General features: G+C 40.1%; 1 long non-coding RNA gene across 1 annotated transcript in view; it reads left to right on the top strand.

The window, feature by feature from the left end:
• LOC121932647 overlaps nt 1-15926 on the top strand; it is a 73605-nt gene extending 57679 nt beyond the window's left edge. The window contains exon 3 of the long non-coding RNA XR_006104396.1: nt 15736-15926. This is a non-coding gene — a long non-coding RNA (uncharacterized LOC121932647). The remainder of the gene's footprint in view (nt 1-15735) is intronic.
• Nucleotides 15927-16713: the final 787 nt, after the last annotated feature.

Genomic DNA, 16713 nt, shown 5'->3' with positions numbered 1-16713 from the left:
GTCTAGTAGCTTTATAGATGAGTAAGTGGGATCCTGGTTTCTGTCACCCCTGGCTCTCTCAAGCAACTAGGCTGGTAGGTTATTGATCTACTATTGGCTGACACTCAGGTCACCCAATATTGGTATCTGGTTCTGCACCAAGCCAACTTCCAACTGTAATGAACATATTTGATGGCCCAAAGTTATGGAATATTTATTGGGCCCACTGCCCACTTTGCTGCTGAAGGTTGCAATGATCTTAACATAATCTTGCATATCATCTGCATTGAGACCATTTTTGTAGTGTTTCATGCATGTTCACCAATAATGAAACCTATGGCAAAATAAACAGAAAGGTTTAAAAGCTACAACTAACTTCTCATGCACTGCCCTGTGTGCCAAATTCAAAAATAAAGGAAATAACAGAAGATTCTTCATTTATGTATTCCAAGCCAGATATCCAAAATCTGGAAAGAAATCCAGCTAAATGTATTTGCGAACGAACCCCAGGGTTTCTGTTCTATACCGAGGAGCATTAGTTGGTTATTTTTTCTCTCCTAACTGCCAGTATTTCCAATTCAGACCAGAGCGTGAGAACCCATCCTTATTTTAATATTCCCAGGCTCAAAGGAAGATAAAGTGAAATGACTGCTTGCATAGAGATAGAAGCACACAAAATAAACATTTTCTTTCTTTTCTCTTCTTTTTCTTTTTCGCCAACACCTGGTTCTGAATACTGCATAGCACATTTCTTGTAACCAGTGCATCCTGCTTCAGTATTTTTAGCCACCTTGATAATACAGCCACTTCCCTGCCTGGCAGCATAATTACAGCAATCAACATCTTGGTTCCAAGAATCCGAAATAACAAAGCTGAAACTTTCCTTATTTGTGAAAGGCTCTTGAGCTGTTTCATGGGAGGGAGAAAATCAGAATAAGGATTTATCAGTGGACTGAATCAAGGCCTGCCTTGTTTGTCAAAGAGAGCTGATCTCATTTGAAGTTTTTCCTATTTTAAAAAAGAGTGCAAGAATTCATGAAAGTCATATGTAGGTGGGCACACATTTATCCACCTCCTTTGTTCCCTCAGCTTCCTTTCTCTGCATATTCTGTTTTGGGTTATTTTGTCTTCTTTAATGAAACATCATTTCAACAAAGGTAATAGGGTGCTGGCACTACGTTTTCATTCAAACTACCAGGAAAAAAAGTATTGAAGTAGTGGTTTGGAAACTAGAACCAAATAAGGGAAACCCAGGTTCACATATCACTCAGACCTAAATTTCACAGTCTCCAAACTGCAAGGCTCCTCCACACTGCAAATAAGAAGCGCCAAAATGGCGCTTCTCTTTGCGGCGCGGATATAACGCCGTGAGGCACCAATGGTGCACTCACAGCATCATATGCGCCGCGTGACGTGCGGACGCAGCGCGTCTGCTATGTAAAGATGGCGGGCCCCGTGTGGAACGGGGGCCACCATTTTGTAAGGACTTGGTCCGTAATTGGGTTAGAGGCGCCAAGAAAGGATGCTCCTTTCTAACCCTAATACAGACCCAGTCCGTACTTTATGTCCGTCTGTAACGGGCCTTAGTAATAGTTCTGGGAGGAAAATGAACTTGCCTCCCAGAACTATTACAAAGATTAAATGAGGAGAACTAGCTTAATAAATGAATGCCTGCATAGTACCATGCCATGCAGGGCTGTGGTGAATGGTATGTCATTGGTGGCATCCAGAATGCTTTGTTTATGGTGCTTGGTTCCAAGGTAGTCATTTAAGCAGGGCAGAGTTGGAGACTACTGTTTGATAAAATTACCAGCTTGGTAGATGAAGGGAATGCTGTGGATATAGTATATCTTGATTTCAGTAAGGCCTTTGACAAGGTTCCCCATGACATTCTTGCCAACATGCTTGTAAAATGTGGGCTAGACAAGGCAACTGTTACATGGAGTTGTAATTGGTTCACCAGCTGAACCCAAAGGGTGCTCAATAATGGCTTCTTTTCATCCTGGAGAGAAGTGACCAATGGGGTGCCATAGGGGTCTGTCCTATTCTACATCTTTATCAATGACTTGGATGAGAGAATTGGGGGCATACCTATCAAATTTTCAGATTGCACCAAATTGTTTCATTGTTAATTGATAGTCATCAATATGAGCTTCTTGACATATAACTATTTTAAAACCGTTAAGGGAGATGATTGGTTCATTCTCCTGAGAAAATGCAGCAGAATGTCACTCCAGTGAAAGGAACTGTGGTGATGTGAGGCAATATGAAAAGATCAAATGTGATATTTGAGCTTTCTTTTATTTAATTCAAAGATGTAAGAGTATATATACTCTTTCTGTATAGGTCCTTGGAACTCTATAAAACAGCCGTTCCAGAGTTTGACCTTTTTCTGGATATCTTTTTTCCCTGTCTCATTGCACAACGAGGCAATACGTATATCTGAAATAGACCTAAAGATTGAAAAGTATGTAAGTGCCTAAGTCTTAAGCTAGTTTAAGTTTCTTGAACAAGGTGATATTACATCAAACCATGCAAAGCTGATGACCAATGCCAGCCCTCCTGCAAAGTTGAGCTGATAGTCTCATTTCCAATTCCTTGTATAATTCTCTCTCTGTGATTGGCTCATTATCTGCCCCAGTGGATCAATTAATTTTTCTCCACCATCTGTTAATCCAGTCATTACTTCTCAGGTTGCCGCAGCTATGCCATGTCCTTTGACAACAGAAAGGCAGTAGCAAACCAGAACGGCAGCAGGTGAGACTTTTTGGCAGTTACAGCAAAAGTGGCCTTGCAGGAAAACCTAGCATGCACTGAGGAATGGATATGGGTCACCTTACAGTGATTCTTATATTAAAAGTAGGTCATTAATATTGCCCTGGTTTATCTGATACAACACTATATTTGTTTCATTCACCTACATTCCACTCTTCAATGATGCCCACTCCAACATAAAGACACAGAAAAGAGGATGGCACCACACTTTGGACTCTGTGGTCCTTCCTTCCTCTAGTTTCAGCCCTGATCCATAGCTAGCTTTCCACCATAATGTGGTTCTTGGCAGAAATACAGTTACTGGCTGCTGGATCAAGACCGAAGGGATAACCTCTAAATGAAGCTGTAAGTTATGTCATAAAGGCTGTTGGAACAGAAACATTCGAATATTTCAGTCAACATGACCCTATGAATGGGAGACCTCCAAAAACCCCAGTCATCAACCCCAGTTCAGTCATCAACCCCAGTTCAGGCTGTGCAAACTCACAAGCGTGGCTTCTTTGATTGAATTAATCCATCTATTATGCAGTCAACTTTTTCAGTCAACAAACACCAACTTTTTCAGTCTTTCAAGTATTTTGCAGTCTTTCAAAAATTTTCCAGTGAGTAATGTAATCTTATGATATAGGTGAAGTATGATAGTTTCAGTTTATTAATCTTGGCTTCTAGTGAGGTTTCAGGCTTGCTTTGCTCTAGGACATATGTATCTGAATTTTTTGGCAGTCCATGGTAGCTGTGTGACTCACCACATTTCAAATGAGCCCATTCTCTTCTTGTCAGCTTTCTTTCCTGTCCAGCTCTGACAGCCATACATAGGAATCAGAAATACTGTGGCACAGAGGATTCCAGCTTTGATATTCAATGATAAATCCTTGTATTTGGGATCTTATATAGGTCTCTGTTTAGCTGCTGTTTCCTTCTGATTTCTTTACAACCTCTATTTTGATTGATGGCTGAACTGTGGTATTGATATAAACCATAGATGACTTACATTATGTTAGAGCAGGTGGTAAAAATATAGAAATTGTGTGTATGTGTATACGTTATTTCTATATTTTTACAACCTACTATAAAGTAATATAAATCCTTTGTGGTCATTATTCTTCCACTGTTCTTATTATTCAACTGAATCATTGATTCTACACTTTCTTCCTTAACTTTCATCAGTAGTCATTTGAAGGCTTTGCTGTTTTCTATGAGCATGGACTGAGATCCTTCAGCACATGCCTGGTTTGCATACCCATGTATTGTTTCCCAACCCATTTCCGCAAACCTACCTTGATGGCTAGCTGCCACACCAAGCAATGGAGGTCTGTTTTGCTGGTGGTTGGGATGTTGCAGAATGATACTTCCAGCCCACTTTTCTCAGTTAGTGAGGTTGCAAGGAGCACAAGCAAGACCCTCATTGCAGCCTGCCTGACCTAGGATACCCTATGAGTATAGCTTCTTAGCTCATGGAGGCATACAGTCCCACCACCATGGAAAGATACTGCCAATGTGGTTATTAATGGCCTGGAACAGATGGGCCTTTGCGGCACCCTTGTCATGTGTGAGCGTTGCCTGGTGGGTGGAGCACCCACATGCCTGGCAACCCTCGCACGTGATGAGGGCACCACAGCTGCGGCGCACCCACCAGACGTGGCACATAATGGTGACATCACTGGCGCTTCAGCAGTGCCGCACAAAGGAGTTGTTTCCGGGCACTCCTTTCTTGCAATGCAGCAGCGCCGCACAATTTGGTTGCTGCGGTGCTCCTGTGGAGCAAAGAGAGATACCGGGGAGGCACCTCTTTCTGATGGTGTGTACCCCGCCAATGTAAAATATAGCATTACTGTAGTAAACAGTAATACTATATTCTTGTAGCCCATAGTATGCAAGGTTTTAGAATGTTCCTCACTTTACCCACAGTATTTCATGTTTTTTTTAAATAACCAGCTGAATAATGTTGTTATTGTATGTCTGTATGATGGTGAAGTCATTTTATAAATCTCCAAAGGGACCTAAATTTGTGTTATTGTCAGATTCAATATATATCATCTCACAAACTTTGCACGAGCATTTATAGCTATGCGGTTTTGGAGCTAAAGGAATCTTGTGACATTTGTGCCTACAAAGGGAATCAAAGGGAATAATTGTGTTGTCTTCTTTTCTTCTCTTACAATAACAAAAAATGCCTTCCCACATTAGGCACCAAATGGCTTGTAAAAGTAGAGCAGAAAATAAAGCAAACCTAATTCGATGGAATGGCAAGCTCAGGTTGTACTTTCCTTGGGAAAACACATAGGCTTGCCCCATTCTTAAATCTGTCACTTAAGCAAATCAAAGTTGCCTTTGCACACCCTGAAGTCCAATTTTCTAAAGAAAAAAACAACATGTATTCAATGAAGAAAGCAAATATGATAGGTTTCAGCGGGACTCTTCCCCCTTTCAATTTATATCTCCTTGGAAATAATGTGGCGTTCTTTCTGGAAATGCTTACACAGCCTTTTAAAAATACACTCCAGCTGTGAATCATAGACATTATCACCAGAGAAGGCCCTCCAAATACATGGCAGTGCAGTCCTATTCCCTGGGTTATATAGAATTGTTTACTATGGTATTTCATGCACAGCTGAGCAGTCTTTCTCTAAAGATAGAAGGGCAATCAGCACATCTGGGAAAGGAGAAAGCAACAGAGACCTCCTTGGACTCCACACCTTCAGAATGGAGTGAGCAGTTCTCATGTTTGCTCCACAAATGCACATAAAGTCTTATGCATTGTGGTATTAGCATGTCGGAGGAAGAGGTTTAGTCTAATGAAGATGGTTTTGCTTCTCTGTTTTGACATCAAGGGCAAACCTTTTGGAAGTCTGCAGCCTGAAATGATCTGATCCCAGAAGTACTCTCAGTAGACTCTGAGCTGCACATGATATAGTGGACAACCATCGATGACCATTCAGGAACATTGCCATGTCAAGACTATTATCACTGGGGACATATCAGAACCTGACGTTGTTCATGGACTTTCCTTTAAAAAAAAAATGACAGGATTCTAGAGGATGCTGAGAGATTTGTGCTCCTTTGAGTGACAAGAAACACTAATTTTGTATTTCAGTCTTCTATCCACTTGTCTAGTGGATGCTCGATTTTCCATTACAAATGTTTATTATGCTATGTTTTCTCTCCTCAGTCCACAGAGGGAGAGAGAAGGAGAGCGAGAGCAAGCAGAAGCCCTTTAATTTATGCCATCTCAACAAAAACTCATTTAAAGTCAGGCCCTCTAGAGCTGAGCACTTCTCACCCCTTTAGTCTCACTGAGATGGTTCAATGAATTGTCATCCCATTCACAGCCAATCAAAGGTCCACTCATGAATTCTTCCAGGTCATGGAGTCTTTTCTTGTATTCAGAGATAAGTGTTTGTCTGCTTAGAAAAACCTGCACCTCATGCCCAAGGTCTTCTGACACTTCCATTATTATTATTTAAAAATTAATAGACCCACGCAAAGAAATATTCAACAAGGCTTCCTTTCTTATAGCATGATGCCAGGAACAAAGAATTCAGTAGAAACAATGTGTTTTTGTTGACCAGTAGACATGCCCCATAGACATTTCTGGAAATTCACACATTTTGGATGAATACTGTGCTTCGTTGTTAATTACTATCAAGACCTTGACGTATGGTTGCATTTTAAATAAGGAAAATCTAAGTCATTAACAGCCCTGCTCAGATCTAGCAAACTCAGACTTCCTTGAATGAGTCTGTTGCAACCTTCCCTTTTCCCCACTGCCCTCCACTTTATTTATCACTGTTGTCTTTTCTAATGAGTCCTGTCAATTTGTCATCATCTGGACCCCAACTCCTACTTGATTTTCAGAAAGGAGTATCCAAACCTTCCCTTTGGTGTCATACTGAACCCAAGAGGCACTTGGAATATCTCTAGTAAACTAGCACTATATCAGTATGATTGGGAACCTGTTAACGGGTTTTCCCCATCAATGGCAAGGTGTGGTTTAACCACAATTGGAAGACACAGAGATGGCTTTGTGTGATAGGCACCACCAAAGGCACTATTATCACCATTTTATGGCAGTCCAAAAGCTAAAGTCTTCAACTTTTCAGAATATAGAGAACTGGGAGCCTGCAGAGCTCCCCAAACCAGGATACGTTTTTTTAAGAGCGTTGATCCAACGTATTGTACCAAGCTTGGCATATACTAGTTAGGCTGTGGTTTTCTATGTTCTTTTAATTGTCTGATAATTCACAACATCTGAATAGATAACAAGAGGCTAAAACAGATTATAGTCTGGGAGAGTTTCTTTTTTGAAGTAATTAACACCAAAAAGCCCTTTCTAATACCCTCAGCTGGGCCAAGGGAATGAATAGATTATTAAGACTCAATATCCCCCTTTCATTGAGACCCATCAGCAGTGCAGAAGGAGTCAGAAGTGAAGGGGAGAGCAACTGCCTCGTACAAATCACTTAATTGCTTCAAGCCTACCTGGCAAGTGCAAATTGCAAAATTGATTGAACTAATTTATATTTCTCTCCTAAAGAAGGCAAAAAAAGGAATAAATCTCATTTCCAGCTACGTTTTAAGAGCCCCTTGGCTCCTGTCAGGAAATCGTATAGGATCTCAGCCAAGGAGCCACTACCCTCACGGTGGTTGTCAGACTGTATAATAAAGCCTTGCTTTGGGTTTGCTGCTGGAAGGCTGTTCGATTATTGTTAGCAACTGAGATGCAAGGCTCTGGAAACAAGAGGCAAACAATAGGGGAGGCAAGTGAAACAATATAATAAGCAGTTAAGGCCAGATTCAGGCACTGAAGACACATTTTTCACTAATGTTTTTGTCGAAGGAAGCCCTGAGTAGTTTCAGAAATTTTGCTGTGAGGAAGACTTCAGAAACCACAGAGTTTTTGAAGTCTAGTTACAATTTAGGACTTAATTTGTGAGGCTGCAGGGAATGTGTGCCTTTTAGCTCATCCCTAGTCAGACTCTTTCTGGCTGCTTTTATAAACCGGGAAGGGCAAGGGCAGTACATACGGGGTAGTTCTCAGCTTTCCAAAGATCCTGTCCACAGGCTGTGCAAACTGAAATGTATGCAATAACAAGCAGGAGCCAACATTATATCCACTGGTTATATCAACCATAGCATCCAAGGTACAGTGGATTCAAGTGATTTCATCTCCAAAGTGCTGGGCAAATTTTTCACAGGCAGCTTTTGAGTGGTCTAAATGCAGCTCCTGTGGGCAGAAGGTAAAAGCCTCCTGAAGACTGGTCTCTGGATGGCACCATGCAGATGCAATGATGGCAGAGAAGATTGTATATATGTATGTATGTATTTAAAAGTTTTGGCTATTATTACTGTTTTCCAATTCTCTTACTGGAACAATAACTGTTCTAATTTTAAAAATTAAACTTAGCCATGTAAACCCCACTGGATGGTCTTGGGCAAGATATACTCTCTTAACCTCAGAGGATGGTAAAGGCAAATCCTCTTTGAAGAAACTTGACAAGGAAACCCTATGATAGCAAAAAAATGACTTGGAGGCATACAGCAGCAGCAACAACAGAAAGTATGGAAGTTCACAGGTGTAACACGGATGAGACCCAACAATTCGGGAGTTTGTGGGGAGCTACTAATCCTCTGAGCTGATTGTTAGTACAAGTACTCATGAATGCTATCTCTTAGAAGACAAAGATGTTCTCTTTATTTGGAGGTATGTAGCATCATTTTATTGAATTACTTTGGCTCCTCTTTACCCTCTTTGGCGTTGCAGCCTGGCTGGTTTCACCCCCATTAAGAAAAAATTAATGGAGAGCATTTGTCGTACAAAAGGTCTAATGTGGAGATCAATAAAAAAAAATTCACTAAGTCTTGTGTCAAAAAAAAAAATGCTTTCTCTTCTCTCTTGCCCAAATGTCAAGTGATTTGCAGCATGTTCAGCGATGTCAAATCAGCACACTAAGTGAAGAGCACTTACCACTTCCCTGAGAGATTCCAATTTCTAGTTTCATTTTTTGCTTGGCATTAATTCTGCCAACTGATTTACATGCGTGGAGTATCCAGGGTTCAGTCCGCAAGGCTTAGCCACTGGTAACTCATGGTGAAAGAAACATTTGAACTTGAGGAGTTGTTGTTTGTAGGAATGCCCTCTTATATTTGCAAATCCAAATGGATGTGTGCTGTGCCGTATTCAGGGTGACCAGATGTCCCAACTGCAAAGGCACTGCAAAATGGAGCGTATTCAAAGAAAATGAAGGATATTACAAAATAGAAGCTAAAAACAGTCATATAAGTATAAATTCATGTCATGTGGTTTATTTGCAGCTATATTACATATACTGTATTTTCTTACATACTCAAGTGTCTTTTTCTGATGGACTTATCTTTGTTAAAATGCCTTGTTGCTGAGTTTTGTTTTATTGGAACATTCATATCCCAAAAATGGAGTTGGAATATATATATATATATATATATATATATATATATATATATATATATATGAATGACATGACTCAAACAGAAGTGTCCATTGACATTCCCTTTGCTATGCTAGTACTGCAAATGGCTGGTCTCCCACCAACCTTTTAAAAACCTGCAGTCGTTTGTCACCTTGGTACTTGTTGATGTTTTTTTCTCGTAGGATCAAATTGTGTTACACTGTGTGCTTATTTTTGTGTTAACACCAGTTCCAATTTATCTCTTTTGGAAAGCCTGAGTGAGGATGCTTCAGTACACTTCAATTCCCCTGTAAGTGCTTGCTCTCTGGGTATTCAAATCAAGGTAATGGGCCATTGCCAGGCTTGCATCAGTGGCATTGTTCATTGTTCTTAGAAGGAGCTGACAGGTCAGCATATGTACTAGATGATGCCCTATCCTTCAGGCAGCAGTTTGACTCATGATCCCATAAAAGTGCAGGGGATCCTTTATGCACATGAAAGGACGGGGAGTCCTTTTGTTTTAAGGAGAAACATTGGAAAATAAGCGAGAACGAAACAAAACAAACAAAAAACAGCTCTAAGACAGCAGTTGCAAGGACAATTTAAATGACAGCTGTTTTGCTATACAACAAAGATACTTTAACGACCATAGAAAGTGGATTAGTGATCTGTGTAAGTATAGTACCGGTAATAATAATTGTTGGAATGATATATTTCTCTCTCTCTTTCATTTGTCAGTCCATTTATTCTCCCTCTCTCTCTCTCTCTCTCTCTCTCTCTCTCTGTGTGTGTGTGTGTACACAATGTTAACATATTCCAGACTGTTGCAAAATTAAAGTTCACCTATTCGGAGCTTGCTTGTGATAAAGTCCTAGGAGATCATTCCTTGATGAAATTCCCAAGAGAGCATTCTCACAGCGCAACTCCAATCATGCACAGTGCTATCTTAAGAAAGCACCATTTGTTGCTTCAGGACCACTGCTTGGGTTAAGCCTTTTATCTAGCTGGATGATGCCAACAATAAGGGACAATAATCAGTTCTGATAAAGTTTAGACCTGTCTCCCTACAAAAATTATATCTGTCTACCTATCTATTTTAATAAGACACACATTTTTTGTGCATAGGGCATACACCACCCAGATTATTTGGTTCAGTGTTCAGCATGCCCCCGCTCTGTACTTCTGAAATTTAGCAGCATATTACAGTGCTCAGTTGTATGGGTAAATCATGTAAAAGAAGAATAAAACAAGGAAAAAATGTTTGTTTTGTAAGGGTATTGTAAGGGTTTTCAAAGGAAATGTGTAAGTAAAAATAGATTGTCGTGGGGAGAGGGAAGGACAAGGAAATGAGGGGGATGAATCTAGCCTCTCTCCATAGATTTGGGCAAAAGCAAACTGTTGCATCTTCTAGCTTGTGTGTCCTTCTTCATTAATAACTTTTCTATCTTGAACACACTCCAATATTTCTTAGCCACATGTGTTTTTGTCTATTATATGTTGGAAAGTGTGTGTGGTGTAGTGGTTTGAGCATTGTCCTACAGCTCTGGAGACCAGGGTTCAATTCCCACTTGGGCATGAAACCTACTGGGTGACCTTGGGCAGGTTACACTCTCTCAGCTTCAGGGAAAGAAAATGGCAAATCTCATCTGAACAAATCTTGCCAAGAAAACCCCATGATAGGTTCACCTTAAGGTCACCATAAGATGGAGATGACTTGAAGACAAACAACAACACATGCATATTATGTATTATCTCTTAGCATTCCTCAAAGTTTATAATAAAATGCATCTCCTAATGACAAAGCACACTCAAAAACACTACCATGCCCGAAAAAGGCATTTAAAATAAAAAGCTTCTTTCACAAAGGAAAGAACAGGAGGACAGACACTGGCACAGTGCTGTATGCGATCTGCATACTTGCTATTTGAGCTTTCAATGTTTATTTTAAAAATGTGTGTTTACTAGGGGAGCATATAAGAGGCCTATCTGTTCTCCTTCAGACATGCACTTACAGAGATGGAAGAAGATGATTTTGAAAGCATGAAGATGATTTCAAACAGCACCAGGGCAGAAGTGAATAGCGAAGGGCTCTGACTGCAATGTTTAAGCACTTGCAACAAGTGCCCACAAAAATGCTATGATTAGCTATTCCAAGGGCTTCCGGCATACTTGCTGATGGTCCTTGATGCTTTCCTCTGTTATTGGAAACCTCTGGTCAAGAGACCACTCCATATTATTATTAGGAGTCATTCTCTCTGCACTTTCTTCAACCTTGGTTGCATTTATCCAGACCTTGGAATATGAGCCCCCCTCTTTTTTCCAGGGTGTTCTGTTTAATGATATGTTCACATTTCAGAAGCCCATCAATAACTGCTGTGGCAAGAGACACTGTCTGAAATCTTGTATTTATAAATACTTTTTTATTTCTTTGTGCTACAATGATTGTGGCAGTAAATGTTTGTGAATTCACACAGCTTTGAAAATGTCTGCTATCATCTTGATGGCATAAATATAGGACTTTGATTGGTGCTCCTGGAAACCTGGGAGATGTGGAAATGACTTTAAAAACCCTACTCTACTTTTTGACCAGTTTCTTTAATACAAGAGGTAAAAAGCAAAACGTTGGAGCAGGGGGTATCCGAAAGCAAATGACTTTCACAGAAGCACCAAAGCACTCAATTGGCTCTGTAATCACAAGGCTATAATCTACCTCTCTTGAGATGTTGCTATCTTCCTTCCCTTTTCTCAGAAATCGTCCCTTTCCAGAAGTGCAATTCTCTAGCCTCACTTTCATATGGACATTGCTTATTATTTTATTATTAGTGACAACAAAATTTTCTCACTCTGTGGTCACAAGACTTTCTTCACTATGCAATCCATCAAGAGCTATGCATGTGGTATACCTGCACAAATAATGGAAGATTGCATTAATTTTTTTATACGGAGAGGCTTTTAAACAGTGTGCAGTCCATTCATACAGTTGGAGCTTAAAGGAGGGATGGAATTCATTAAAAAAAATACTATCATGAAATGCATCTCATTTAATTTTTTTTTTTTTTTTGCAAGACAAGAAAGACTGCATTTATGCTGCTTTAGCTTCATAATGTCATTCAAAGCAACTTTTTTTGGTTAGGCGTTTGGAATAAACTATTATGTTCTTTGTCCTCCTTCCCAAACCTATTTAAAGAGCCAACATTTACAATGAACAATGGATGTCTGTTCTGCTGGAGATTTCTAGCCACCTCCATGAGTGACAAAGATTTGCAACAGTGATACTGCTTCTGGTTGTTGCACCCCAGATCACTGGCAAGAGGGGGCTGGAAATGTCATCCTGCCCTGACTACTAGTAGAACAGACTTCTATTGCTCAATGCAGCTGCTGGCCATTAAGATAAGTTGTGGTTGTGGTATTTGTGATCATGGACTCCTGGTGGTGCAGTGGTTAAATGCTTGTACTGCAGCTACTCACTCACAAACCGTAAGGTTGCAAGTTCAATACCAGCAAAAGGGCTCAGGGTCGACTCAGGTTTGCATCCTTCTGAGGAGGTCGCTAAAATTAGTACCCAGATTGTTGGGGGCAATTAGCTTACACTTTGTAAATCACTTAGGGAATGCTTAAGTGCACTTATAAGCGGTATAGAAATGTACTTGCTATTGCTATTGCTATCATGGCAACAGAGCCACAATCATTGATAGGAAGTGTGGCTGCATATGGAATAGATATGGGTCTGCAGCTATAGGAGCCTTATTGCACTTGAAGAAGAAAACAAAAGCCAGTGACCAAGCAGCAGTTTCTGGATTACCTTCCTGTATGATATTATAATATTTCTGTTCTCCCTCCAAAGGGAACTGGTGGTAAATGTGTGGCTTTTGCCAAATGGGTTTTACCAGCAGGACAAAAGCAACATGTTTAGGATGTTCTTCCTCATCAGTTGAACAGAAGCGCTTCATAGGCATAAGTCCGAAGCTGCTGTTGTCTCACTGGCTTTTGCTTTTCTTTTCAATGTGAAAGGACTTTAGGTTACAAATCCATAAGTGCAATGTAGGATGCCAGCCACAATTTTTTACAAGATGTTTTTATTCCTCTTCCTAGCAGCAATGAAGGGTGTCCCTTCATCCCAACTGGCCTTAGAAGGAGAGAAGAAGAGACAATATCTGCTGGACTGAATGCCCCCCCACACTGCCATCCCTTTCCTTGTGTGTCCTGTCTTTATACTGTAAGCCTGAGGGAAGGAAACAGCTTTTGCTTATTCTTTTTATTGTAAAGCACCATGTACAGTGAGAGTGCTATATATATATATAAGTGATAATAATAATCAACTTTCTTCCATTTCTCTCCTCTTTCATCAATTATTTCCTATGCTTTAAACGTTGACACTTTAAACTGCAAGGTTCATCCAAATCATCCATTTTTCATCCAAGACAAAAAGAAAAAAAAAACCCATATAACTGCTGATTTCCAATGATAGCCAACTGGGTGTACAAAGATTTGGATTCATTGAACAGTCAGCCTTTGAATCAGTCCATTTTACAAACGGCTAATTTGGATATGGAACAATGTTTTCCAATTTACCTAGCTGGGAATATATTACAGCTGAGAAATAATGGAGATGGAGCATGGAGGAAATGTGAAATTCCCCTAAAGTCACCTGATCGATAGCTAGACCTTGAAGATAATTCTGCCAATATTGAAAGACTCCGGATTAAAACACATGCCTGTGCACACATGCACATGCATATACATACATCATTCTGTGAAACATTATCAAGAAGGATCTTTTTACATTCATATTGTCCTCACAGAGAAATTCTGATGACTTTGATGGATGAGAAGGTTTCAGAAGATGAAGCCTAACAGGTGGGACTGAAAGCTAGATCAATATTTGTACCACAGAATCCAATACAGATAAAATATTTTACAGATAATTTAAGCAGGAACAACATATTTGATATGTGTAGCAATATCATAGATGCCTACATAAAGAGGCAGATAAAGTGTGATAAAACTTCTGTTTGGAAATGAAACAAAACAAAACAATTATAAGCAAAACATTCTCTTAGCCTGTCTTCTCCTTCCTTTACCCTACTATCAGGGCTATGATTTTGTGCAAGCATGCATTCCCTTAAAATGGACACAGGATACGCATGAAAAGGTTAGCTTTTATTTATTTTAAACTAGTGAAAATACTCGACTTCACTTGTGTTAAGGACAACCATGTCACCCTCAACCCTCAATACCATTTCTTCATTCTAGTGTTTGTTTACTCCATTTCAACTTAACCTGGGTAGAACCCACATATTCTACCATTCCCACAAGTCTTTTCTTTGAAGATTACCGCACTGGGGTAAAAATGTTCCCCAATGTGTTCTCATGGGCGCGAGCCCGAAACGTGATGGGAACCCGATGGGTCCCAGAACATTAGTTTACTGCACACAGGAATGTTGCCGTCGCCGCCAGGCATTCCCATCAGGTTTCCAATGAAAGCGTTCCCAGAAATGGGCTTCCTGTTACACATTGGGAACCTATGGGAACGTCTGGCGGCGACGGCGGCGTTTCTGTGTGCAGTAAACTAGCGTTCTGGGACCCATCGGGTTCCCATCATGTTTGGGGCTCACACCCATGAGAACACATTGGGGAACGTTTTTACCCCAATGTGGTAATCTTCAAAGTGTGTTGTATTCATGTAGAAACATTTTTTTCCTTGCTGATGTTTTTATCCCAGACTAATGATCAGTGTTCATTCAGTCTTCCCATCTCCTGTTTTTTTTCTCTGGACTCTTATCTGTGTTACCTTTTCAGTAGAATATTTTACTATTGCTTTCTTCCCTTTGCTTCTTCCCTCCCTGGGAAGCCACAGATGATTTGTTCATTATATAAACCACGTGGCAAAAAATCCCAAACAACTCTGAAATCCAAAACACTTTGGTCCCAAGCATTCTGGATAAGGAAGAATCAACCTGTATCAGCAGCCATAAATGGAAACTGCAATATTCATGAAGTAATAAGTCTGGTTTATGACATTTTAAATCCTGAACAAGATACTGAACATAATGTTTGGATTACTGCGAGGTGCAAATTTGAAAATGGTTGAAAAATGATCAAAACCGTGACAAGGAGATTCCTGGAGTGATACTAATCTTTACAGTCCTTATTCTAGAATTCAAAGATATAGCTGTGTTAGTCTGTAGAATCAGTATGTAGAGAGAGATCTATTAGCACCTTTGAGATGAACTGAAAGCGGTTGGCAGCATGACCTTTCATAGCCTTAAGTCTTATTCTGTACGCGGCTTGGATGTATGTTCTTTGCACAGAAAACAGCTTTTTCAACCCAGGAAGGAGCATTTTCTGGGCATAAAATAATATCATTATGTGCCACTTTTAAAGACTTCATTGTAGTGGGAAGAAAATTGTTAAAATGACTTGTTCCTCCCTTTGAGAATGAAATTAGTGAAGAATTACACCCCTACTGTTTGGCGATCCAAATATATTGCAAATGTGGAGTGCCACTCTTCCTAATTTTGTCTTAGAATACCTTCATTTCTGTTCTGTTTTTCAGAGTGTGCATCCTGAGCAATGCAAGTAAAACACTGAGGTCACTGGAGGAAGAAGAGGACAAAAGGAGAGGAGCTGAATAGCAGCAGTGATTACCTCCAGGGAAGCAGCAGATAATGAGCAGCGTAACTGCTAAACTGTTTCCCCAAAATGTTTCTGGCTGTGAATAAATTTTCTTGGTGGTTGTTTCTTTAAATAAAATAATATCTATCAATCATGTGTGTAAGATTCTGGCTTTTGTTCTGGAGTTGTTTTGACGGAAGGGGGTGGCATGGGTATGGCTTTTAGAATATGTTTATAGATTAGTGGAAGTGTCCTAGCACTGCCTAATAAGTATACTTGATGTATCAAAAGTGGTGCATGGGACCTCAGTAACTTGGCAAGAGAGCCCTTTCCTGTTTTTCCAATTTTACCATCTACACTGGGAATTTAACAGCAAGTATCTCCGAGGGCCCTCTTTGGTTTCACATTTAAATTGTTCCCAGTGCTGCCTTGATCTTTATGTAACATTTTGTTGTGTTCGTTCAAGGAAAACCTGTGAGGCACCTGGTTATAGTTGGCCTTTGGTATCCACTGGGGTTTAGTTCCAGACCCTCCTATGGATACCAACATCCATGGATGCTCAAGTCCTGTTAAATGCAGTGGCAGAATAAAATGGTATCCCTTATATAAAATAGCAACATCAAGGTTGGCTTTTTGGAATTTATATTTTATTTGAACATTTTCAAGCAACTGATGGTTGAATCCATGGATAAAGAAGCTGTGGATAGGGAGGGCCAGCTGTCCATGTTGGCCTCCATTTTCCTGTTCTGAAGGTAAAACTCAGGAAGCTTGTCAGGTTTTTTAAAGCATGTAAGCATGTAAATCTACAGACATGGGACAGAGTGGAAACAAATACATGCTAGTCTCACACCCACTACCCCTATTTTGTCACTCTCCATCAAAGTTGAAAATGTTTGCTTGTTTGTTTTCTCAAGTGAAA

This window comes from Sceloporus undulatus, chromosome 6 (genome assembly GCF_019175285.1).
Source record: "Sceloporus undulatus isolate JIND9_A2432 ecotype Alabama chromosome 6, SceUnd_v1.1, whole genome shotgun sequence".
Lineage (NCBI taxonomy): Eukaryota > Metazoa > Chordata > Lepidosauria > Squamata > Phrynosomatidae > Sceloporus > Sceloporus undulatus.
The sequence above is the reverse complement of the archived record's forward strand: the minus strand, read 5'-3'. Positions and strand labels throughout refer to the sequence as shown.